The sequence below is a fragment of the Quercus lobata genome, chromosome 5, assembly GCF_001633185.2.
Source record: "Quercus lobata isolate SW786 chromosome 5, ValleyOak3.0 Primary Assembly, whole genome shotgun sequence".
Taxonomy (NCBI): Eukaryota; Viridiplantae; Streptophyta; class Magnoliopsida; order Fagales; family Fagaceae; genus Quercus; species Quercus lobata.
Window position 1 is genome coordinate 1,009,301 of NC_044908.1, and position 24,534 is coordinate 1,033,834.

The window sequence follows — 24,534 nt, forward strand, 5'->3', positions numbered from 1 at the left end:
CCGCTTGCATTTCCGGATCTTTCCCACACACCGCCATGATTTCCTATTGTGTAGCTCATCCATTGGCCACACGCGCCGTCCTATCGGCCATGTCGACCACCGATCTGCCTACAGAAGAAATATGGCTTTCAACCGATGTTGCACGCGCCTCCACGCGCTACCTGGGTTTTTGGCTTCTCCACCACGCGCCGGTAGAACACCCATGCGCCTGCCACGCGTCGAAAACTACTGTTGATGTCATATTACGTCACCGGATGACGTCATCACTCTACGTCAGCAGCCATGCAAGCACCTCCACATCAGCGACACGTCATAGGATGACATCAGCGGCTCTGCTGTCCGATCCGTGACCCAACCCGGAAATCCAGAACCGACCCGGACCAGTATCCGTTGACTTTGACCCTAGACCAGTTGATTATAACTTTTTGCGTTGACCTTTGACCAAAAGTCAAAATTTTCGAAGGGCCTATCTTGCTCAGTTTTTCGCGTAGATTCCAGTTTTGGACTTCGTTTCTTGATTTGAAACTCCAAAATTGGTCAATTGGCACATTCTTCATTGTGGTTTCTTTAAGGCATCTCCAAATGATCTTCTTATGCTTATCCAACCTCAAGCCTTCATCGAGCTTCTACCTTGAGTTTGAGGGAGGGTGTTAGAGATATATATTATTCATAATAGCCCAATGTAATAGCCCAAGCCTAATTCTACTTTGTGCGCAAGTCAAGTCGACAGTCAGTGCTCACGGGTCAGATCCAGGTGGTCCGGGTCGGGTCGGCCGGGTCAACGGTCAGCTAGGTGACGTGGTGTTGACGAGGCGACATTGCTTATATGGCTAGATGACGTGTCTGACGACGTGTATAGGGCTGCGTGGCTCTTTGCTGACTTCATTAAATGACGTCATGGATGACATCATATTAAACTGACGTAGTTCTTCGGCTACGTGGATGGCGCGTGCGGTAGTTGATGGTGGTGTGCACGTGAGAATCTTCTTTGTTATTCATATTAGCCCAATGTAATAGCCCAAGCCTAATTCTACTTTGTGTGCAAGTCAAGTCTCCTACTTGTACTAGAAGTCTATTAGTCTAGGGTTTAATCTATTATATATACTCATATTAGGGTTCATTGTAACACAGGTTATTGTACTACACTCTTATACAATAAAGATGTAACCCTTAAGGGATTCCTTCGTGGATATAAGCTGACAAGGCTGAACCACGTAACCCTCGTGTTCTCAGTGTTCCTATTCTATGCTACCCCTTCCACATCGACTCTAGCATACACAACATGGTATAACACATCACGTTGCTAATATTACATTTAACATGGTATCAGAGCCAAACTTCGTTCTTGGCATCAAACAAAACATCTCTAGCAAGCAAAGAAGAATATCACGTGCACACCACCATCAGAAGTCACACATGCTTCTCTGCTGGATCTAGACTCCATGGCTCTCGCAGCCACCGTGCCTCAGTACTGTGTCCAAGATCCACAAACTCAAGCAAAACCGTGACTTAACTTTTTAGATCTGTGCACATCAAGCCTTCGCCTGTCGAAACCGACCCTACAGACATGCTCCTCGGCCTCCCGTGAGGAAAACCTAGAAATCCAGTCAACTGAAAACTAGCCACGTGCCTCCACGCGCTGCAGTTAGCTCTAGAATATCTCCCGCGCGCCACATTGGAATCCTCACTCGCAGATCATCTTTAGTGACACGTGCCGCCCTGTCGGCCTCCTCGTCCATCGATCTACAGAACCTGAGATTCTGGCCCTCATCTGATCTTACACGTGCCCTCACGTGCCCCTAGGATTTCTGGCATCTCCTGCACGCGCCATCCACGTAGCCGAGGAACTACGTCAGTTTAATATGATGTCATCCATGACGTCATTTGATGACGTCAGCAAAGAGCCACGCAGCCCTATACACATCATCTAGCCACGTTAGCAGTGTCGCCTCGTCAGCACCACGTCACCTAGCTGACCGTTGACCCGACCGACCCGACCCGGACCACCCGGATCTGACCCATGAGCACTGACTGTTGACTTGACTTGGATCCGTTGACTTTGACTTTTGCGTTGACCTTTGACCAAAAGTTAAAATTTCCGAAAGGGCCTATCTTGCTTAGTTTTTCGTGTAGATTCCAATTTTGGACTCCGTTTCTTCATTTGAAGCTCCAAAATTTGTCAATTGGCATATTCTTCATTGTGGTTTCTTCAAAAGGTATTATTCATGGCATCTCCAAGTGATCTTCTCATTCTTATCCAACTTCAAGCCTTCATCGAGCTTCCGCCTTGAGTTTGAGGGAGGGTGTTAGAGATATATATTATTCATATTAGCCCAAGCCTAATTCTACTTTGTGTGCAAGTCAAGTCTCCTACTTGTACTAGAAGTCTATTAGTCTAGGGTTTAGTCTATTATATATACTCGTATTAGGGTTCATTGTAACACAGGTTATTGTACTACACTCTTATACAATAAAGATGTAATCCTTAAGGGATTCCTCCGTGGATGTAGGCCGACAAGGCTGAACCACGTAACTCTCGTGTTCTTAGTGTTCCTATTCTATGCTTCTCCTTCCGCATCCATTCTAGCATACATAATATGATATAACACATCGTTGTTGCTAATATATTTAACAAGCATTACCATGCTCTACTGTAAACTTTTCACCACTTACCAATTAGGTAGCGTTTCATTTGCGTAATGCTAGATTCCATGGAATCGCATACATGCAATGTTATGGTTGGTTATTGAACATATGGGTTCCACTCTATCTGCCCTGAAATGGTAATTGTCTTTTTTCCATGAGCCTGCCATATACACTATGCTCATGGAAAAAAAGCCTTTCTTCAAACAATTTTATCAAACACCTTACAGGCTTAATCATCATTGGATTATTTTTTATTTTTAAAAAAAAAAAACACCTTACAGGCAAACTGTGAAATGTCCATTGGCAAATCACTGAACAAAAAAAAGAAAACAAAAAGTAGTCAACAAATCAAAGTCTTTAACTGCAATCTCTACGCAGTTTCGTGAAACACGAGTATTTTTTTTTTGGCTGAAAACGTGAAACACGAGTATTGGTCTTTGGCATTTGGTTCAGGTCATCGAGTCAAAAGTCTTCATTAAAATTAAAAGGGTAACTGCACCCTCCTCTTCAAAAAAATTGATACTTTATCCCAAATTTGAAGGAAAAAAAAAAAAAAAAAAACACTTTTCTCCTCTGATATCCAATTGACCGAATTTTATTAAATTAATATTAAAAATGTTGTGTACTATTATGCCCTTTACTTTAGGGCAGGTTTCTAAAATTATATAATTTTCTAAATTTTGGAGGTGTATTTTCAATATACTCTCATTTTCTAACCTTCAGACAAGGCTCATTGCTTGTTAGAATTGTATTATTAAAACTTAAAAGATTAAAATTTTCATATCTCAATAACTTTAACTTTTAGGACAATTGATAGTATAACATTGCTTAATCATTGTATCAACTAATGAAAATTCTTCACCTAAAACCAACCTTAGCTTGAAAATTTTGAATCATATCTTAATTCCACCATCATATCATAGGCCACTAAACAGTATTTCATAGGTACATCAGAAGAATTTAAAAGCACAAGTCAACAAGTCAAGGTCTTTATTAAAATAATATAATAATAAGGAAAATTAGAAAGGGTTTGAGGAATCACTATATATTATGACGAGCTAATTACCATAGACTCACACTTCAGCTTTTCTTCCTTCAAACTTCTCTTCCTTCGTTACAATGGCTGCCTCTTTTGCGACTCTTCATGTGCTTTTCTTTTAGCATGGTTACTTCTCGCTACCTTCAGTTTAAGCTTCTTCTTCTTCAAAGCAGAGTCAATCTCAAATGTCTCTTGTAATGAAAAAGACAATCAAGCCCTTCTAACTCTCAAACGTGGTCTCACTGATCATGGACACGTCCTCTCATCCTGGTCTGACCATAAAGATTGCTGTATTTGGGACAGAGTTTTCTGCAACAAGAAAATTGGCCAAGTCTTTGAACTCCATTTCAATTATTCGAGGTTAGGCAGTGAGAATAGTGGTTCATTTCTCCAATTAGAACATTTGAATTACTTGGATTTGAGTGGCAATGACTTTAATTGTACTCCGATCCCAACTTTCCTTGGTTCAATGTACAGTCTCACACATCTTGACCTCTTAGGCGCTAACTTTAGTGGACTCATTCCTCATCAGCTTTGGAACCTTTCAAGCCTTCGCTATCTGTCTCTTGGAGATAATTCTGACCTTTATGTAGATAACCTTCGTTGGATGTCTGGTCTCTCTACCATTCAATACCTTGGCCTCAGCTCAGCTGACCTTCACAGAGAAGTTGATTGGCTTCAAATAATGAGTAAGTTCCCATCTCTTATGGAGCTATACTTGTATAATTGTCAGCTTGATAGTCTAAATCCATCTCTTGGATTTGTCAATTTCACGTCTCTTTGAGTCCTTCATCTTTCTGGAAATCATTTCAATCATGAGATACCTAATTGGTTCTCTAATCTCAGTACAAGCCTTTTAAGGCTTGACCTGACCAACAGTTCTTTGAAAGGCAATATACCGCCTAGCATTTTCGATTTAGAGAAATTAGAATCTCTATCCTTGTATACCAATAAGCTAGTTGAACAAATTCCAGAGCCGTTAAGCCAATTTAAGCATCTAACGTATCTTGATCTCGGAGTTAATTCTTTAAATGGCCCTATACCTTCTTCCTTTGGGAATTTGTCTCGTATAAGAACATTATTACTTGACAAAAATCGGTTGAATGGCACCATTCCAAAGAGTCATGGGCTTCTCTCTAAGTTAGAGGCGTTGTATGTTGGAAAAAATTCTTTAATGGGTATCGTAGATGAAGGGCATTTCAGAAAACTCTCAAAATTAAAGGTTCTCTATATGACTGAAGCACGTTTGTTCTTCAATGTCAATTCCAATTGGGTTCCCCCCTTCCCACTTGACCATTTCTCCATGAGCTCAATGAAGATAGGTCCTAATTTTCCTTCATGGCTACAATCACAAAGATCCCTCATTTTTTTAGATATGTCCATGTTTGGAATTTCAGGCAAAACTCCGAGTTGGTTCTAGAATTGGACTTCAAACATTACATTTATCAATCTCTCTAACAACCACATAGAATGTGATGTATCAGACATTTTCTGAGTTCTACTGTCAAAGTGCTCAATATAGCTAACAGCTCATTTTCTAGACCCATTTCTACTTTCTTATGCCAAAAGAAAATTAGAAAGAATAAATTAGAGGTTTTAGATGCATCAAACAATCTCTTATCAGGAGAACTTTCTCATTGCTGGAAGTATTGGTAGTCTTTGATCCACTTAAACTTAGGGAGCAATAATCTAGTAGGTAGAATTCCTTACTTCATGGGGGGTTTTGATTAACCTCCAATCATTGCATTTACAAAACAATAGCATCTATGGAGATATTCCTTCATCGTTGAAAAACTGCTCAAATCTGAGGCTCATTGATATGGGTGATAATCATTTGTTCATCATACCACTATGGATTGGAGAAATGAAAAATGTTTTGGTTCTCCTTCTAAGATCAAGTGAATTCAATGGTTATATACCTCAACAAATATGCCAACCTTCTTCTCTTAGAGTATTGGATCTTGCCAATAATAGCTTATCAGGATCCATACCAAACTGCTTGAAAAATATTAGTGCCATGGCATTACCAGATTCCAATGTTATTTCATTTATATATTCGAATATATATGTTGAGAATGTTGGGTTGGTTCCCAAAGGGAACGAAATGGAATACAAAGAGAACCTTAAATTAGTTAGGCTGATAGACCTTTCAAGTAACAACTTGTCCCGATCAATCCCTACTGAAATTTTAGATCTTTCCAAATTACATTTTTTGAATTTGTCTCGAAATCATTTGATGGGAAAGATACTAGAAAAAATTGGGAGTATGAAAGAGTTAGAGTCAGTTGATCTCTCACTAAATCATTTATCGGGTAAAATTCCTCCAAGCATGTCTAATTTGACATTTCTTAGTCTCTTGGACTTGTCATACAACAATCTCTCAGGTAGAATTCTTTCAAGCACCCAGCTTCAATCTTTTGATGCCCTTAGGTACATTGGAAATCCTCAGTTATGTGGTGATCCTCTTCCTAAAAACTGTATAATTGAGGAACAATCTTTGAATAGATCACCAATTGGCAGTGTTGAAGATGATTCTAAAAACTCCAGCTTCTACATTGGTATGGGAGTTTGATTCGCAACTGGCTTTTGGGCAATTTGTGGAGCTCTCTTCTTTAATAGGACTTGGAGGCATGCTTATTTTAGATTTGCCAATGAAATAAAAGATTGGATTTATGTGACTACAATGATAAAGATGAATTTATTGGAAAAGCTAAGAGTCTGCCTTAGTAAGTGAGGCATCGTTATCTAGCCAAAAGGTATTGCTTCAAGTTATATGTCCTTAATATTTTTTCTTTCATGTTAATGTTGTAGTCAACTATGATAGAAGAAATTGTTTCTCATATACATAATACATCAAATATGTAGTTAGAATTTTATATATATTTATTTATAATTATTATTATAAATAGGATGCATAGCATGATTTATCACCTCATATGTTGTAAACTTCAATTCCATCGGAGGATTTATGAGTAGAATATGAAAGAGGGCTTACCATGAATTCTTATAATTTCAACATGGTGTATTTTGAATTGAGGTTAAGCTTGATCATACTCACATCACTATTATTGAAAATTGCAATTCATTGTTTATACTTCAGGAGGAGATGGCACTGGTTCATGCTCTTCTAAAGGCCAAAAAATCATTAACGAAAGAAATCTTTTTTTGATATTATTTCATCCTAGTTTTATCATAAAACATGCTATGCATTATGATTCTTGGATATGTGTGTGAGAACTATTTATTTATATAGTGCTAGTCATTTAAAGAAGAATTATTTCTCCAAAAAATAGTGCTTCCTGGACTCATTGATTTATTTCACAATGACTTTTCTATTCCACAAATTCCAAGAGGCCCTTTCTCTCTCTCTCTCTCTCTCTCTCTCTCTCTCTCTCTCTCTCTCTCTCACATTTTTTTTTTTTTATAGTTTTACTGAAAATACTGTTCCCTTATTAAAAAATGGGTTTCCCATTTTAGAACCAACAAACTCTACTCAATTGAGCTAAATCTATGACTGTTATTGAATTGAGTTGGGTTTTTGATAACAATATTAGTCATAAAGATTAAAACTTTCTTTCATTGATGCTATGTTTTCTTATCTTCTTCTTCTTCTTTTTTCTTGCACTTTTATATGACCCTTTTGCTCTTTTGCAAACAATATTCATAGGTTGTGAAAACTCCCGCAATCCAAGCCAATTACAATTTGAAGTTGACATAAATAAATTGTTTCTATATACCAGGTCAATGTAACTTTGACTTTGTCGTCTGAATTATCTCGTTTGTTACCTCTGCATATGAACTGTATGTGGCTATAGCCTATTGGTACTGGCCAGTTTGCTAAGGACGTTGTTTGTATTAATGTGCAAAGATAGGGACCATATCAGTAGTGTAGACCATTTGATTGGTTTTTATTAACCTGTTGAATGAAATTTTTTTACACAATTATGTTGATATACATGCTTATGTTTGAAGTAGTAACTGTATGGAGTTTGATGTTATGGTCAAATTAATTAAAACAAATTTACTATAACAATGAGATCTACCTCAAATGACCTTCTTGTCCATAATAATGAGATAGAGGGTAAGGTTTTGATTCAAAACTTACTAAATGCATAATAAAAAAATAAAATAAAATAATGATAAAAAAAGACTAGATGCTATGGTTCAACCCTATCAATTGCCATATATTGTGTCAGAGCTATTTGTAAAAAGTGAATGCATTAGTTAAGGATTGTTATTTTTATTTTAAATTTACTTAAAAAGAAGTGGTAAATTATAATTGAGATTGTGTATGGATGACCTTATTTTGACTGTCTTACTTTGTTTAAAAATACAACTATAGTTAAAAAAAGTGAGGCTTTAAATAAGTTATTGGTGAAATTAAATTGACATTTTAATCTAAAACAAACAGAACCTTAGCATATAAAGTTCATCTACTATTTTCTAGTTCCTGTCTCTATGGTATTTAAAGATAGAAGTGAATGTAGTACATAATAATTAAGAATTTTAGGTTGAACCACCACTATTAAATGCATATTTTAATTAATGAAACAATTGTATTAGTTGTTGCATGGTGATAAAAGTCAAATAATAGTAGATGTGACATAACTTGATCTTAATGTTTGCCTTACTTCTATCCAAGTGTCAACTTGTTAGATGTTGCGCATCTATTTAAAGTACTGTAACAAAGTAAAATTTCTTTTGAGTAGATGTTATTTTGTTTGTTCTCTCTACTTTACCACTTGGCTTCATGTGAATTTATGCTACCTTTGTCATTCAGTGTTCTACTTCATTGGTTGTCCTTTAATCTCATTTTTTTTTTCAAACTAATCGTTTGGGAAGGGATGCTGATGAGGCAAAAGCAGAGGAGTTCAATGAAATGGCTTGTAAAGCCTCTCTTGCTGATCAACAGAAGCAAGTCCAAGAAAACATTCATCCTTAGATTATAAGTTTCTCCATGTGTATAGATGAAATTCTTCTGCTTTATACTGAAAGGATAGGTGAGGCACAAGAACTGCCTCCACAACCAATAGATGCTCCTTGTTAGAGTGGCCTTGGTTTTAATATTGGCCAACCTATTGACTATCCCGGTAAGATTCTGTTAGTTAAAAAAAAAAAAAAAAAAAAAATCTTTTCCAGTGTTGCATTATATGAGCTTGAAGTTGTGTGAGTGCAACTTGAGATGTTCAGGATCTTTAAATTTTTCTTGTGACTCATCCTTGAAGTAGGGGGATTATCTTGATTCGAAGGAATGATCTTTTGATTTGTCCATTGATTACCCTAACTTCTTTGATTTTTTTTCCTTAAACAAATTTAGTTATTTAGAACATTTAAAAGTTATTCAAGTAGAGTTGAAGTCAACATCCAATCATTTTTTAACTAAAGTGTCAATAAAAGAAATCTACATTTAGGCAGCGAAGTGGAGGGTAAGATGCCTTGGGGATACTTAAATTGATTTTATGGAAAGGCATCTTCAATGAGTATTTAATTACTGTTTCCAGAATACCTAGGAGTTTGTTATCTCTAGTTTCTATAAGGTCTTTCTTGAAATCATGTTTTTGTGTTTGTGATGTGATTTTTTCTATCATTTTTAACCTTTTTATTTCTAAATTAATATTCTTAGATGAACTGTAGATTTTATATATTTTTATGGAATGATAATATGCTCTAGGTGTTAGATTTCTTGCAAACTTCAATGTTGCAAATGAGCATTTCCCCCTCTTTTAAGAGTAAGGTGGTAGGTGAGATTGAGAGTTCCTGACCCACCCATATGTGTAACATACCAATAAAAAAAAAAAGTATTACTTGGCTTCTAGAAGCTGCAATAAGCTTTGATGCTGCAATAAGCTTTGAGAGCTGCAATAAACTTTGATGCTGTTAATACCTTCTAGAATATCTCTTGGCTTCTTTTCGTTGGAGTTAAAGCTCAAAAATAGTATTTGTTCTTTTTTGAATGCCATTCTTATTGCAGCTAAACAAGGAATTCAACCAATTTGTAACCTAGAACATGACATTATTTGGGTTGAAACCTTGGAAATCAAATTGAATATAAAGGTTATGTGAAGTTCTCAGTTTTGATTGATATTCGTTAGGGCCTTGATTGGAAGTTATTGTATTGGAGGTAACACATATAGAGGTCCAGATTATTTTACTGCAAGAAAGTGCAAGATTGTGATCAATTCTCATTTTAGTATTTGGATGGCATGTTGCTGGCTAACAAATGCATGGATATGTGAGAAAAAAAGGGGATCAATATCTCTAGAAGTACAAGGATGTCCTCCAAGCTGAATTTATGCCCTCCAGTTTAATCTCCTTATGTGGTAAGCACTAATTGGTGTTCTTTTAATTATATGGTTAATGTTTCAAACTTTTTCCTGAATATGTTTCCCAATAACATCAAATCAACCCTTATTGCCTGAGAGGTTGGATGAAAGGGCTTCAATTGGGTGCTTGTTCAGTAATACGTAGCTGTTAAATATGTTTGATTGTTACAAAATTCATTACAATTGCGCATATAAGCAGTGCCCCATATCATAATCTTTGTACTGGAATCAAATTAGAATGTTTCTGCACCTAGATTTGTTTGCAAGACTATTAGTTTTTGCTTAATGTACTGGAGTATATGTACTTGTTGAGCTTGGATGAATTTTGTATTACAGGAAAACATCAAAATCCAGAAATCAGTAATGTTGTCTTCTGCTGAGTTGCTTGTCCAACAATTGTGAAATTCCTCAGGTTTCCTTTGGTGGCAATTTTGCTTTGTGTAGTTTGCAGCACTTAGTTTGATATACATGATCATGTATTACCACTCTCTTTTACATCTTGTTATGCAGAAGCTCTCGACATTTCCATCATCTAACACTTTCATTTGATTTTTCTTGTTGAGCTTGCTGTCTTCAATAATTATTGTACTGCTCCTCCTTGTATTTAATAAGTTTTTTTTTTTTTTTCATGGTTATTTTTTTTTAATCAAATTGTCAACAATGAATTGTTTTTACTTATGCCACTATTAACATAGCTTAGCAATGCCCTTTTTGGCCTACATTTAGAAAACACATGAAATTAGAATGCAATTTATGGCATTTTAATTTTTATAATAAAACTTATGCATTTGTGAAGAGAATAAAGGAGAAAGGTTTATATGTACAACACATTTTTTATTGGCCATAACTACATTATTTGGGTTTTTAGTACCTATCTTCTGTTTAGGTACAGAAGAAGTCTTAAATAATTATTACAAAATTTCCACATTTGGTTCTGATTACTTAAGAGCTTGTGGGTGTGTCATGTGTGTTCTAGTTCTCCCATTAAAGTACCAATTACTAATGATTTTTCTGCACATCATTGAATTGTGCTAAAGTCTAGCTAAAATTGTTTGAGAAGGAATGCTGATGAGGCAGATGCAAAGGAGATCATAGAATGGCTAGTGAAGCCTCTCTTGTTGATCAACGAGCCAAGTCCAAGAAAATGTCCATGCTCAGATCAAAAGTTTCTCCATGTCTATGGATGAAATTCTTATTCTTGGTACTAAAAGGATAGGTGATGCACATGAATTGGCTCCACAACCAACAGCTGCTCCTTGTTGTAGTGGCCTTGGTTTTGCTGTTGGCAGTAATGGCCAACCTACTGACTGTCCTGGTAAGGTTCTATTTGCAATCTCGAAACTTTTTCCAATGTTGCATTGTGAGCTTGAAGTTGTGTGAGTGCGGCATGAGATGTTCAGGATCTTAGAATTTTCTTGTGACCCATCCTTTCTATGTTTGAAGTAGTGGGATTATCTTGATTCGAGGGAAAGATATTTTAATTTGTTGTGTTGATTACCTTAACTTCTTTACTAGTTTCCTTGAACAAATTTAGTTATTTAAAAAGTTTAAAGTTATTCAAGTAGAGTGAATGTTAACATCCAATCACTTTTGAACTGAAGTGTGAGCAAAAGAAATCTACAATTGGGCAGCGAAGTGTGGGAAATGGGATGGTGGCCTTTGCGGGTGGGGCAGGGGAGGGGAAGATTTCTTGGGGATACTCAAATTGATTTTATGGAAGGCAAATTCAAGGAAAACTATTTCTTGGGGATACTTAAATTGATTTTATGCTAGGCAGTGCTGAAGATGACTCTAAAAATTCCAGCTTCTATATAGGTATGGGATTTGGATTCACAATTGGCTTTTGGGCAATTTGTGGAGCTCTATTCTTCAATAGGACTTGGAGGCATGCTTTTTTCAGATTTGCTGATGACATAAAAGATCGGATGTATGTGACTATAGTGATAAAGATGAATTGGTTATCTAAAAAGGCAAGAGTCTGCCTCAGTAGGTGAAAGGCATCATTATCTACCTAAAAGGTATTACTTCAAGTATTATGCCCTTATTATTGGTTGGTTCATGTTAATGTAGCTTTGAATATATGAGTTAATTCGTGGCTAATTTGATAGTTATTTGGATTTTATTTCTCAAATATAGATTATTTTTAACTTCAGTCTATATTTGTAGTTAGCCCATTTCGTTTGAAATAAAGTTCATTTATAAATTCAAACTTTGTTTTAATGTTTTGAGACATTTTTTGATAGGTAGATAGTGGAGGAGGGGAAGATGAGTTTCAACTACAGATGAATCATGCACCATAAAGGATACCATTACCACTATGCTGCCATTGGACTTTGTTTAGAGATATTTGAAGTGGACAAAGAGGGAACTCATTGGAATACCCTCAATAGAACGAAAGTTGTACTATGACAGTAGAAATTGTTTCTCATATACATAGTGCATCAAATAGGTGGTGTAGACCATCAGTAGCATCATCAGCAACACTTTAAGCCTTAAAATATCTTTTTCTTAGTTGTTTTTTCTGTTGGGTTAAAAGAGACTGTAATTCAGTAGCCTATACTGCTACCAGGCTCTCCCTTTTATCATCTAAGTCCTTTATAAGTTACAATAAACTCAGTCTCCTTGATGTTCTTAGATCTGCTTGTGAGGTTGTCTGTAGTTCCCATTTGTATCTTGCTCTAGTTTGGTCAATGAAATTGAAGATTATCAAAAAAAAAAAAAAAAAGGTGGTGTAGAGTACTTTTTTTTGTCAAATACAATGCATAGCATGATTTCTCACCTCATGTTGTAAGCTTTAATTCCAAAGGAAGATTTACTAATAGAATATCAAAGAGCTGCACTCAACATGAATTCTTATAATTTGGACATGACATTATTTGAATTGAAGTTATGCTTGGTGCCTAGATATTCATGCCACTAACCTGATACTCACATCACTATATTATTGAATATTGAAATTCATTGTTTATTCTTCAGGATGTGACACTGGTTCATGCTCTTTTTACAAAAGAAAACTTCTTGATCTTATTTCATTCTGATTTTATCATAAAATACTCATGAACAAAATGAAACGGATTATGATTCCTGTATAGGATGTGTAAGAACTATTTATCTATATAGTGCTAGTCACTTAAAGAAACAAAAATATTGGCTTAAAATATTGTTTATCTTTTTGCTTATTTTGACTAAGTTAAGTAGATTGACTAATACTATGTGTGGGGCCAAAGAATTTGTGATCCCAGCTCACTTTACATTAGGGCCCAAGGCCCGTGCCGAGGAGAGACGTTGCCGAGGACATGCAACGAAAGTCCAAATGGCCTAGAGATGTAGCCGAGGACGATCCTGTCCTCGGCATCCCAAAACCTAGAAGGAAAGAACGGCACGCCATCAAAGGCAGCCCCCAGAGCGCTCCCAGAAGAAAGGGCGAGTACAGTAGGACGCGCACAGTGGTACAGTGTAGGAGCGGTTCAAGGAAAAGCTGTCACCTCCGTATTGAATGCGCCAACAAACGTTCTGGCCGCATTAATGGGGAAAGGATCCCTGAACAGTGTGGCTTCGGTTACTGCAACTAACTGAAGGTGGGGGAAGGCGGCTGATGGGACAAGCACTCAAGTAGTTACCTGCCTAATCAACAGATGGAAGGTTAAGATCAACTGAGAAGGGCTATATAATGTAAAAATTCCTCCATGAAAGAGAGGGGGGGGGGAGAAAAAAAAGAGAGGGAGAGAGAGGTGAGTAGCATTATGTATCGTCTCTAGGACCATTGTAACCTAGCGTAAAAGAAATAATAAGAACATTAAGCTCCTCGGACGAGAGGCCCGTGGACGAAGTTTCTCTTTTTTAGCCTGCATATCTGTTATTCAACCCATTCATGACCATGTCCGGTCGTTGCAGTCCTCGCTAAAACCTAGCTCTTGAACCTACTCTCTACAAATTTATTGTATTAGGCTAGTTGGGCTTGAATCCACTTCTACCACGAAAGAAGTGCGCGAACCCAGTCCCTACACTATGTTTGGAAGTTTGGAGAGACAGAAGAGTAGAGGGAGGAGGGTAGTGAGGAGGAGAGTAGAGGAAAATGATTATCCTCCACCTTGTTTGGATGTTTTTAAAATTAAGTAAGGGGGAGGGAAATAATTAGCTTTTTCATAGTTTGTAATTTTTTTTAATATGGTAAGGGTAAATTTGGTAATTCATTTAGTCAAACATTTCTATGCTCTACTTTCCCTCCAAATCTCTCCAAATTGGGGGAATTAAAAATGAGGGGTTAGAAGTAGTTAGAACCCCTCCAAATCCCTCCCTTAAAAAATATCCAAACGAGGTAATTTAACTTACTCTCCCTCTCTCTACTCTACTCCACCTTTTTAGTTTTTATTTACCAATCTCATAAAATTAATTTAAATGATAATTTCTTTACCATTCAAAGATACAGATCATTGTTGTTTATGGAGAGCAAATTATAAATGCCACCTTATGGTATACCCATAAAATATGGAGTTATCTTGTGCTTTATTTGTGAACTAGTTAGAGGCCTGTGCGTTGCACGGTTTTATGAAAAAGCTTATAAAATAAATGTATAAATAATTACATATTTTAATAGATTCAATAAAAATAAAAGAAAAAATTATCAAGTGTAAATAATTATCTCATTAAAATAAGGGGTAAGATTTCTTCCTAAAACTAAATTAAATTGATAATTCCAAATTGAATTTTAAATTGATAATTCCAAATTGAATTTTAAATTGATAATTATTTTTTTAAAAGTACTAAACAATTGATAAATCTAAAATTAATATAATCTTGATAATATTATAAATTAAAATTAAAGTTGATAATTCAAGAATAGACATGTAGAACATCTTGATGATTTGATGTAACATAAAAATCAAATATGAAAATTGTTAAAATTTATCTATTAATTCTAACCATATTTAATCATTAATTCTAAGACCCTAACCCTAAGCATATAAATTAGATCAAAACTAAGAAAATTAGTTTAAACAAAAGGCAACCAATACACAAAACCTAATCAATTTAATAAAAACAAAATACAAAAACAAAAAAGGAGTCTTTAGAAACTTGACAATGTTTTCGAATGTTTTGAATTCATTAATTAAAATCACATGAAGACAAAAAACCAATAATAACACTAAAGAAAATAAACAAAATGAAATAATAATAATAATAATAATAAAAGAAGAAAGAATGCATACCTGCATTGTCATGGGATTTAGGCATTCACATATTAAAATAAGCTTCATTCCAAAAAGGATATATAGGGTTATATATATTGGTAGAGTTCCATTTGAAATATAATTCATTTAAATCTTATTGAAATTAAAGATATCTAATCAATGTATTTGTTTTTATCCCATAAAAATTGGAATTAAAAAAAGGTCATATGAATAAAATGGAAAAAAAAAAAAAAAAAAAGAGTTGATTCAACATAACGTAACATATAAAAAATTAAAAATTAAAAAAAAAAAAAAAAGAGAGAGAGAAAGAGAACGTGGTTGATAACAATAAATTAGAGTCCTGATGATATACTATTCTTTTTTAGTTCTTTAAAAATCTAAAATTTTAATAAAATTTTTGCAATTTGGTGAAGTCACATGACGCAACTACGGCGTCTAAACTCAACTTTTATTATAACTAGTCGCAAACCCGTGCAACGCACGGGAACCTACCTATTTGTGTAGCAGACTAAAATAATTTTTATAAAATCCTAACTTGATTATGAAACCATACCATCACATAAATTACCTCAGTCTTTTATGTTCAAATTTGATAAAGAAGCCATTGCTTGAACGTGCAATGGTTATAAAATCCTAACTTGATTATGAAACCATACCATCACATAAATTGCTCCAGTCTTTTATGTTTAAATTTGATAAAGAAGCTGACTTGCAAAAAAATTCAAATATTGCAAAAAAAAAATAATAATAAATAATTCAAATATAAAAACTTTCAAAATGCCAAAAAATATTAAAGAATCAAAAGAATCACTGTCTAGAAATTATTGAAACAAAACAAAATATATATGTGACTACACAATAGTGAAATAAAAGAGAAAGATATGTTATCTTCAAAAGAATGATCCATGGTTATAACTGTTGAAATTTGCCAAATTGTTTCAGATATTACAAAAATAGTCAAAACCTACAAATTATAGAAACAACATAAAAAAAAAAAAAAGTGACTATAGTGTTACCTTTAAAAGAAATAATTCATCACTATAGTAGTGGAAATCTATCAAATAGTTTCAATATTGCAAAATAATATCTCAAAAATTCATATGTTAAAACTTCTAAAATGCCAAAAATATTAAAGAATTAGAAGATTCATTATTTTGAAATTATTGAAGCAAACCAAAAACTGAAGTTTGATAGATCTAAAAGCACCCATAACTAACATTGGATAGCACATGATCAAAAAACTTAAATTTGTAAACAATCTTAAAACCAAAGCAATAAAAATTGGAATTGCATATAGTCTTATTAGCCATAAAAACCTACGAATTACAAAGATTCGTCATATGATAGATCTAAAAACACCCACAACTAATATTGGATAGCACATGATCAAAATCTTAAATTTGTAAGCAAATCCTAAACCCAAAGCAATAAAAATGGGAACTGCATATGGTCTTATTAACACCTACAAACTAAAAAGATTTGTTTTTTCTTAATTTGTTTCCTGATCTTACTTGAAGTTAGCTCCGGGGAAGTTCATCGTGTTGGGATCATGAGCCATGAATTGGTTCATCAATTGTACAGCACATCTGCCTTTTTTTTTTTTTTTTTTTGGAGAGAAATAAAACCGCTTCATTAATAGTTTAAATCTAGTTTTGCCATTGGATTTACAACAAAGAAAACAATTAAATAAATGTTCTAAGGCATCCTATAAAGGAAGAGACAATCCTATACTGATGTAGACTGTAATAAGATTCACAAGTAATAGAGATAACAATGATTTATAACATGATCTTGCAAAGAGCTTTTGAACCTTCAACAAAGCAATATCTGATAGAGGGCCTTATAATATCAAACAGATGAGAAATACTTGTTTAGATTGAAGGGCAGGGAATAAAATTCTTCACTCCTTGTGTCACCCCTTGAAGGACCAAATTGAAGGGAGGGAATAAATTCTTCACTCCTTATGTCACCCTTGAAGGACCGGAACTTGTCCCACCAATGTTTACCTCTATCTTTCCTGACTGTAGGGTCTCGATGCAGTGTGTTGTCCAGGAAATATGCCACGCAGCCAGCAACAAAAGGTTTGGATGAAAAAGGGACGTTTACGATATCGTTGAACCATCTTGCTCCTGTATGCCACGCATCTGCTTTTGATCAAACATCATCTTTCTCCACAAATAGTTTTTGGTTTACACGTTTGTATTTTGGGTTTTAGGTCTTCTATACAAGCAATTCTTAAATAGGAGAGAGTAGAGGTGGTGGGAGAGTGTTATTGTATTTGGCTAGAAGTCTAGCTTGTGTTAGAGTCTTTTTTTTTTTCATTAATTAATTATAATATTTATTTAAATAATGTTGATGTGGGAAATTGTGGGAGTTTCAAAAGTTTCGGTTATATATATATATATTTATAATATTTATTTAAATAATGTTGACGTGGGAAATTGTGGGAGCTTCAAAAGTTTCGGTTTTTTATAATAACTAGTCGGAAACCCGTGCAACGCACGGGAACTTACCTATTTATAATAAACTAAAATAATTTTATAAAATTTTAAATTGATTATGAAACTATACTATTGCGTGAATTGCTCCTATCTTTTTGAGTTACAATTTGATGAATAAGCCAAATTTAGATATTGAAAAAAAAAATAACTAAAAAGTTCTAATGAGTTCTAATTTACTGGCACTGCCTAGAAATTATTGAAACAAAACAAAATATATATGACCACCAAATAGAGAAATATAAGAGAAAGATAGGTTACCTTCAAGAGAATAATCCATAGTTATAACAGTTGAAATTTGCTAAACTGTTTCAAATATTGCAAAAAATTGAACCCAAAAATTTAGATGGTCAAACTTTCAAAAGAGAATAAAATTAAAAAAAAAAAAAAAAAAGTCATTATTGCGAGACAATTTCAGTAAGGATGGAAAGTTTTTCTAAGTTTTTTTTATCCAATTCTTCCTAGTTGATGAAAAATTTGGTTCAAACATTGTCGAACACTTTGAAGGTGCAAATAATATAGGCTTCCAACATAATCTTTAATTAATAAACAAAGAAGCATGACACCATAAGAGAAAACATAAGATAACATATAGTGTATATACCTTACTCCACAGCTGTGAGAAAATATCCACACAAAAGGAATTGAAAACTTGTACATACGTCTCCATAAGGTAAGGCTTAAGGTTATATAATCTAAAATAATATAGAATATAGCATCTTTGAACCACACAAAAAGTTAGCAAACTTACTACAATACTTGTAGTTATACAATATATTGTAAAGTACTACTCCATACAAAACAAAAGCAAAAAAAACTAATTCACAAAAAAGAGAAAAAGTAATAGCAAGCGTACCAAAGAAATTGAAGCTTAGGGTTTTCTCTCTTAATGGAGACGGACAAAGGAGATTGCTTTAGGGTTTTCAAAAATTTTGTCTTATATATATATATATATATATAAAAGAGACTCCTGTTAGGACTCTCTCACTATTTAGTTTTAAAAATTAAAATTTTTTAAATTAAAATGATGAAATTGAAGCTTATATATAAATATATATATATTATATATATATATATAAAAGAGACTCCTGTTAGGACTCTCTCACTATTTAGTTTTAAAAATTAAAATTTTTTTAAATTAAAATGATGATGTGGAAAATTGTGGGAGTTTCAAAGGCTTCGGTTTTATATATATATATATAGATAATAATAATAATAATAATAATAATAATATTATTATTATTATTATTATTATTATTATTTCAATTCCCACGTGCCTTAAAAGAATCTCGCCAATCAGTTTACAATCTAGTCACTACTTGAAACATGTACCATTGGATTTAGGAAGTCCCATACATGCAAGCCTACGGCGATAGATGAATTTTAGGACTGGATCTTGGCGAAAGAAGAGGAGTATTGATAGAAAAGTATCCCGGCGTGGTCGTAGGTGATAGATTGACTTGTTCAAGTGCTTGGAATTGAAGAGGTGCTGGGTATTTTTGAACACATCCAATACGAGGAGCAACTCCCTTAGTCCATTTACATGACAAACACTTCGCCAATTTGAATGTTAATGCTTTCATTGTTTTCTAAGGTGTCAATTCAGGTTAGTGTGTCGTGTCAAGGTAGGGGCATTTGGTTAAATAGCCTAATTTGAACCCGACCCATTTAATAATTGTGCCATGACCCTTCAACTCCAAAAGAAGTGCATACTCTTCAACTCAAATCAAAATAACATAGTTCATAAAAAATATAACATTTATCTAGAAATAAGTTTTTTTTTTTTTTTTTTGAGGTTTAGTCCATAGAGCGAGCCAATAGGCCCAAGCTAGGACACTCATTTTTTGAATTTGAATTTGAATTTATATCAAAACACAATCTTAGCTATGTTAATTACAGATTGACATTCTGCCCATTTTGGTCTGTTTGGTCCAATTCGGTTTACTTTGGTCCAATTAGGTCCATTCAATCTACTTCAGTTCATTTGGTTCAGTTTGGCCTATTTTGGTCCAATCCATTCGGTTCTGTTCGGTCCACTTCGGTCTATTTGATCCATTTGGTGCATTTCAGTTTACTTTAGTCCAATACGTCCAATTTGGTCTATCCGGTCCAGTTTGGTCCAATTCGGTCTACTTCGATCAGTTCAGTCCAATTTGGTCCATTAGTTCCATTTCGGTCCCTTTCAATCCATTTCGTCTATTTAGTCCACATCGGTCCTGTTTGCTCTATTCGGTTCAATTTGGTCCATTTTGTCCATTTTAGTCTACTTCGGTCCATTTGGTCTATTTCAGTTCACTTCGGTCCAATTTGGTGTACTTACTTAAGAATGGGAAAATACAAGTTTGGGTTGAGAGTACTATCAATTATTTGAGTAGTATCAATTGTAATTATATGAAAAGTTTTGATTATCATAATAATCTCCTTAAGAGAATGAGAATTTGAATAATAACTTTGAAATTTAAAAATTTTAGTTGTACCAAAAGAAATTAGGAAACTATAATGCATAATAATAATTAGAAGAATATGGATAATTTCAAAAAAGAAAAATATCAATCAAAAACATCAAAAGTGATAAAATTATATATTTGTAAAAATAGAGTTATGGGAATTACTTTTTGAAATTGTTTAATTTTGAGGGAGAACAAATTATCTACAATAAAATTTAGAGAATAAATTATACATATTTAGTATAAGTTTGTTATGAGTTTTGATTATCATGATAATCCTTTTTAAGAGAATGAAGAATTTGATTAGTTTATTCGAAACTTTGAAAGTTTAGTTGTAAAAACAAGAAAAAAAAACATAGCATACTATAATATAATTTCAAAGAATATGAACCACCTTATAAAAGAATAATATCAATCAAACACACCCAAAATAATAGAATGATATATTGGTAGAGATAGAAAGATGAAAAATAATTATAGATATTTGATGGGACTGACGAAATTGACCACAGACGGGCTCAACAAGACAGACGAGACCATTCCCTGAGGCGAGCCTAACAAATGCCCATGTCACTGACGAAGGCAGCCAGATCATTCAATGCCGCCAATAATGCCCCGGACGGTTACAAAACCAACTGTACAGACCGTTGAGAGCATATTAAAGACTCATTACTAGGCAGGAGGCGTTACCAAGGAAGGCATTAACATCACAATATCAATCACAACGGCTAGAATCCAAGGAAACATATATAAAACCCTTACATTGCCAACACAAGGTATAGACAAAAAAGAACACTCTAAAAGACACTGATTGTTATTCTGCCATTCTGTTTCATTTTACACAGCACTTTCCTGTTTTGACTTTGGCATCGGAGACGTTGTGGTAGACACCACACCGGTGACCACATTGGAAGGAGTGGTCTTTTCATTTATGCTGGTATCCAGACGAGAACTTGGATCCATCTGGATGCATTCAACTCAACTGATGAAGTCACGCTTCATCAATATTGTTTAATTTTTAGAGGGAACATATTATCTTCAAAAAATTTTAAAGAACAAATTATACATTTTATTACAATTATAAAATAATTATTTATTCTCATACATCGCATGGGTCTGAGAGCCTATATTCACAATGCATTGTTTGGAAAAGCTAATTGAATAATTTCCATTATGAGTGTTCCATAATGAATGCACTACCACATGAGTATTTGTCCGGTTTCATTGCAATATAACATTTGATTAATTTGGGAAAAAATGGCTTGACAAGTTACGATTGGTGGAGTATAAAGTGGATTAGGCACATCACTTGTGTGTTATCAGTATTGGTCTCTAGTGTTTTCACTTAAAGGCTAAATTATCACTAACAGAATCATGTCATTAAGAGCACTACGCATGAGATTTTGCTTAATCATGAACCTTAAGTTCTAGACAAATGTCCTCAACTTGAATTTATGGATGTGTATTTACTTTATATGCTCATTTGTGCTTGTTATGAGTATGAGGTTTTAAGAAAAAATTGCTTTTTGTGACACAATATGGGATCCACATTTTTCAAAATATTTATCACAATGCCTTAGAAAACTATTTTAGAGTTCTAAAAACACTATATGAGGATTTTTCAGAATACATGTTTTATACACTCTAAATTGAAAACTATATCTTAAATACTTTATTCAAAGTTCTCTTATCAAAAACATCATTTAAAAGTGGGGCCCATGTTTGACGATTTAAAATCCTTAAAAACTATTTTCAAATAATGTTACCAAATGAACCTTAACATTTTAGAATTTGAATCTGCTTCTCTAATGTTATACTCCATCCATCCCAGATTGTTGGTCTTGCATTCCATTTTTGGAAAATGTCCTTCAAACTCTACCAATATCTTTTTATTGGATGTGAGTTTTGAAAATTTAATTATTAGATTGCATGTTTTTATTATATCGTCTATGCTTGCAAAATTTCAAGAAGATAAAAAATCAATAACTATGACATCAATTGAATGTTTAAATTTTAATTTTTTGTGATCTAAAACTATGTATAAAAAATAAATATATTAATTTTGAAAGCTCAATTAGTGTGAAAACACTAAAGCTTGTTTAGATCCCCAATTTTAAAATTACGGCTAGATTGCTTTTACTCTAACTTATCAAAGTGCGGAACAAGAGTAAATGAGCACAATCAACCGGTAACACTACTCTAAGCCATCTGCAACCACAATGAGCAATAAAAGTAAAGCTTAAAGAGTAGAGAAGAGAGATGCAAACACAAGATAACACCAAGATGTGTTATCGAAGAGGAAACCGAAGAACTCGGCAAAAAACCTCTCTACGACCTTCCAAGTCAAAATCGATCCACTAGTGAATAAGTTGAAGTATACGAATAACAGAAGACCTTCCAAGCTTATTCTACCTAATGTACTTGAGCCCTCCAAGCTCCTGCTACCAACGGACTTCTTGGAGTCTTGTCTTCACTAGCTTTTCGAATCCCGCAATTCAGCCCGATTGCATCCGCCACTTAATGGCTCCTTCCAATGCTTCCCAAAGGCATCAAAACTTGACTCAATACTCAGATTGGGTAAGAAAATTGTTTGAGCTAAGAACCTCTCAAGGATGTAGAGATGGAGAGGTAGGAGTAGAGGAAAACTAAGAGAAAATGTGTAGATGATTGTGGGTATGACAATCTCTAACTCTTAAGTGTTTTCGCTAGGGTTTTTTTTTTCTCTAAAAAGCACTCCTTACTTTTCGTAGGTAGTGAGGGTATATATAGTGTGGGTAAAGAATTTGGTAAAGTACTTTTTCTTTTTGTCAAATAGAGAGTTTCGCGGGTACCTCGTGAGATGGCCTTTCTCGTGAAGTACTTGTGAATTTGACAATCAAGCATGACTCTTCAGCTTCTAGTCATGTACTTCACATGTGGCCTTTCGCGGGTTGCTCTACTCGCAAGCTTCTCGCGAGCTAGTCGCAAACTGCACTAATTCTTCTTTTGAAGCATGATTCTTCACCAATCTCTCACACTCATCCCCTACAAATAAACCCACATAAATACAGTAAAATGATTGAAGAAATTACAATCAAATTTAGCATAGAATTAAAGCCAACAAAAGCTAGTTGGAAATCATAACTTTACAAATTAAATAGTAAATGACATCTGATCTGAATAAAATTTGATATGTGTGTTAAAAACATAAAAACCATGAAATCTAACGGTTATATTTTCAAAATTCATATACAATAAAAAGATATCAACAGAGTTTGAAGTGTTTATTGTAGGTAATTTTAACTTACAGGTTGTCCATTAAGCAAGCCTATGAATTTGTTCAACTTGATAAAATTGTTAAATTAGTAAGGAGTAGCCATGAAAAATTACTTTATGAACGAATTGTGGTCCGATTCAGCTTTTAGATTTATATGCAAAACTCTTCCAAAGTTATAGTAACTATAAAAATTTATACTAGAACTATTCATTTTTGCATTTTAATTTTTGCACCCGATGTGAATGAAAGCAACCACATCAGTGGTTGTAAAGTCTTGCAAAATATAAAAAATAGCTTAATTTACACATTTTGACCAAAAAAACACCCACATTAGTGGGTGTAAAATTGTGCATAAATGCAGAAGTGCTACAGTAATTGTGCATATATACACGGTTACTGTAGCTATTCTATACATTATTTTAGTATTAAAAAAAGATGGACTGATAGATTAATGTGGGTGTTTTGTAAAAAAAGAATATAAAAATATTATTTATATAAAATATAGTATATAATAGATAGACCGATGTAAGTGTTTTATAAAAATGATGGCGTAAAATAAAAAAAAGTAAATTTTTTTTATGTAAAATAGATAGAATCTTTTAGGGATTTAGGGCACACATTAATTTTCATTTTTGGAAAAAATTTTCTCGAAAATTGAAAAAGTAATGACAACTTTTTCAATTCTCGAGAAAATGTTTCCAAAAATAGAAAGCTTAATATGTGTCCTAAAGGCACACATTAACCGGACCCATCTTTTAGAAGAGTTAATGGAGTTGCGGGTGAGTTTTTGATCTGTGTTGTACATGTCTATTGGAATTTGGCTTGTGTTGTGTTTTATGGAGAGCTTACTTTACCGTCTATTGGATTTTGGCCTTTAGTTTTTGTGTTCTTTTTGGCTGAATAATAAATTTCTTAATGATTTCTTATTAAAGAGAGAGGATGACAAAAGAAGCCGGATTTAAAACACATCACTCACCATGTCAGAATTCTGAACAAGTATGAATCCAATTCAATAGAACTAAGTTTCTCAAAATTCCGCCAACAGGGGCTTGGTTGAGCCAACAGGGGCTTGGTTGAGTGGGTAAGGCTCGGGCGCTTTGTGCAACCACACTTAGGTTCGAGTCCCGCTGCCT

The 24,534-nt window shown here is 34.0% G+C and overlaps 1 long non-coding RNA gene across 6 annotated transcripts; it reads left to right on the forward strand.

Moving 5' to 3' along the window:
* The first annotated feature begins 3,738 nt into the window (after positions 1 to 3,738).
* On the forward strand, positions 3,739 to 12,642 carry LOC115991749. 6 transcript variants are annotated; one of them, XR_004092303.1, is made up of 6 exons: positions 3,739 to 7,425; positions 8,528 to 8,775; positions 9,877 to 10,005; positions 10,345 to 11,323; positions 11,610 to 12,026; positions 12,252 to 12,642. It is a non-coding gene; the product is annotated as an uncharacterized LOC115991749 (long non-coding RNA). The 6 variants fall into 6 exon arrangements; XR_004092302.1 differs by having other exon boundaries at positions 3,739 to 6,441; positions 7,353 to 7,425; positions 9,877 to 11,323; XR_004092305.1 differs by having other exon boundaries at positions 3,739 to 4,374; positions 7,353 to 7,425; positions 9,877 to 11,323.
* The last annotated feature ends 11,892 nt before the right edge of the window (positions 12,643 to 24,534 follow it).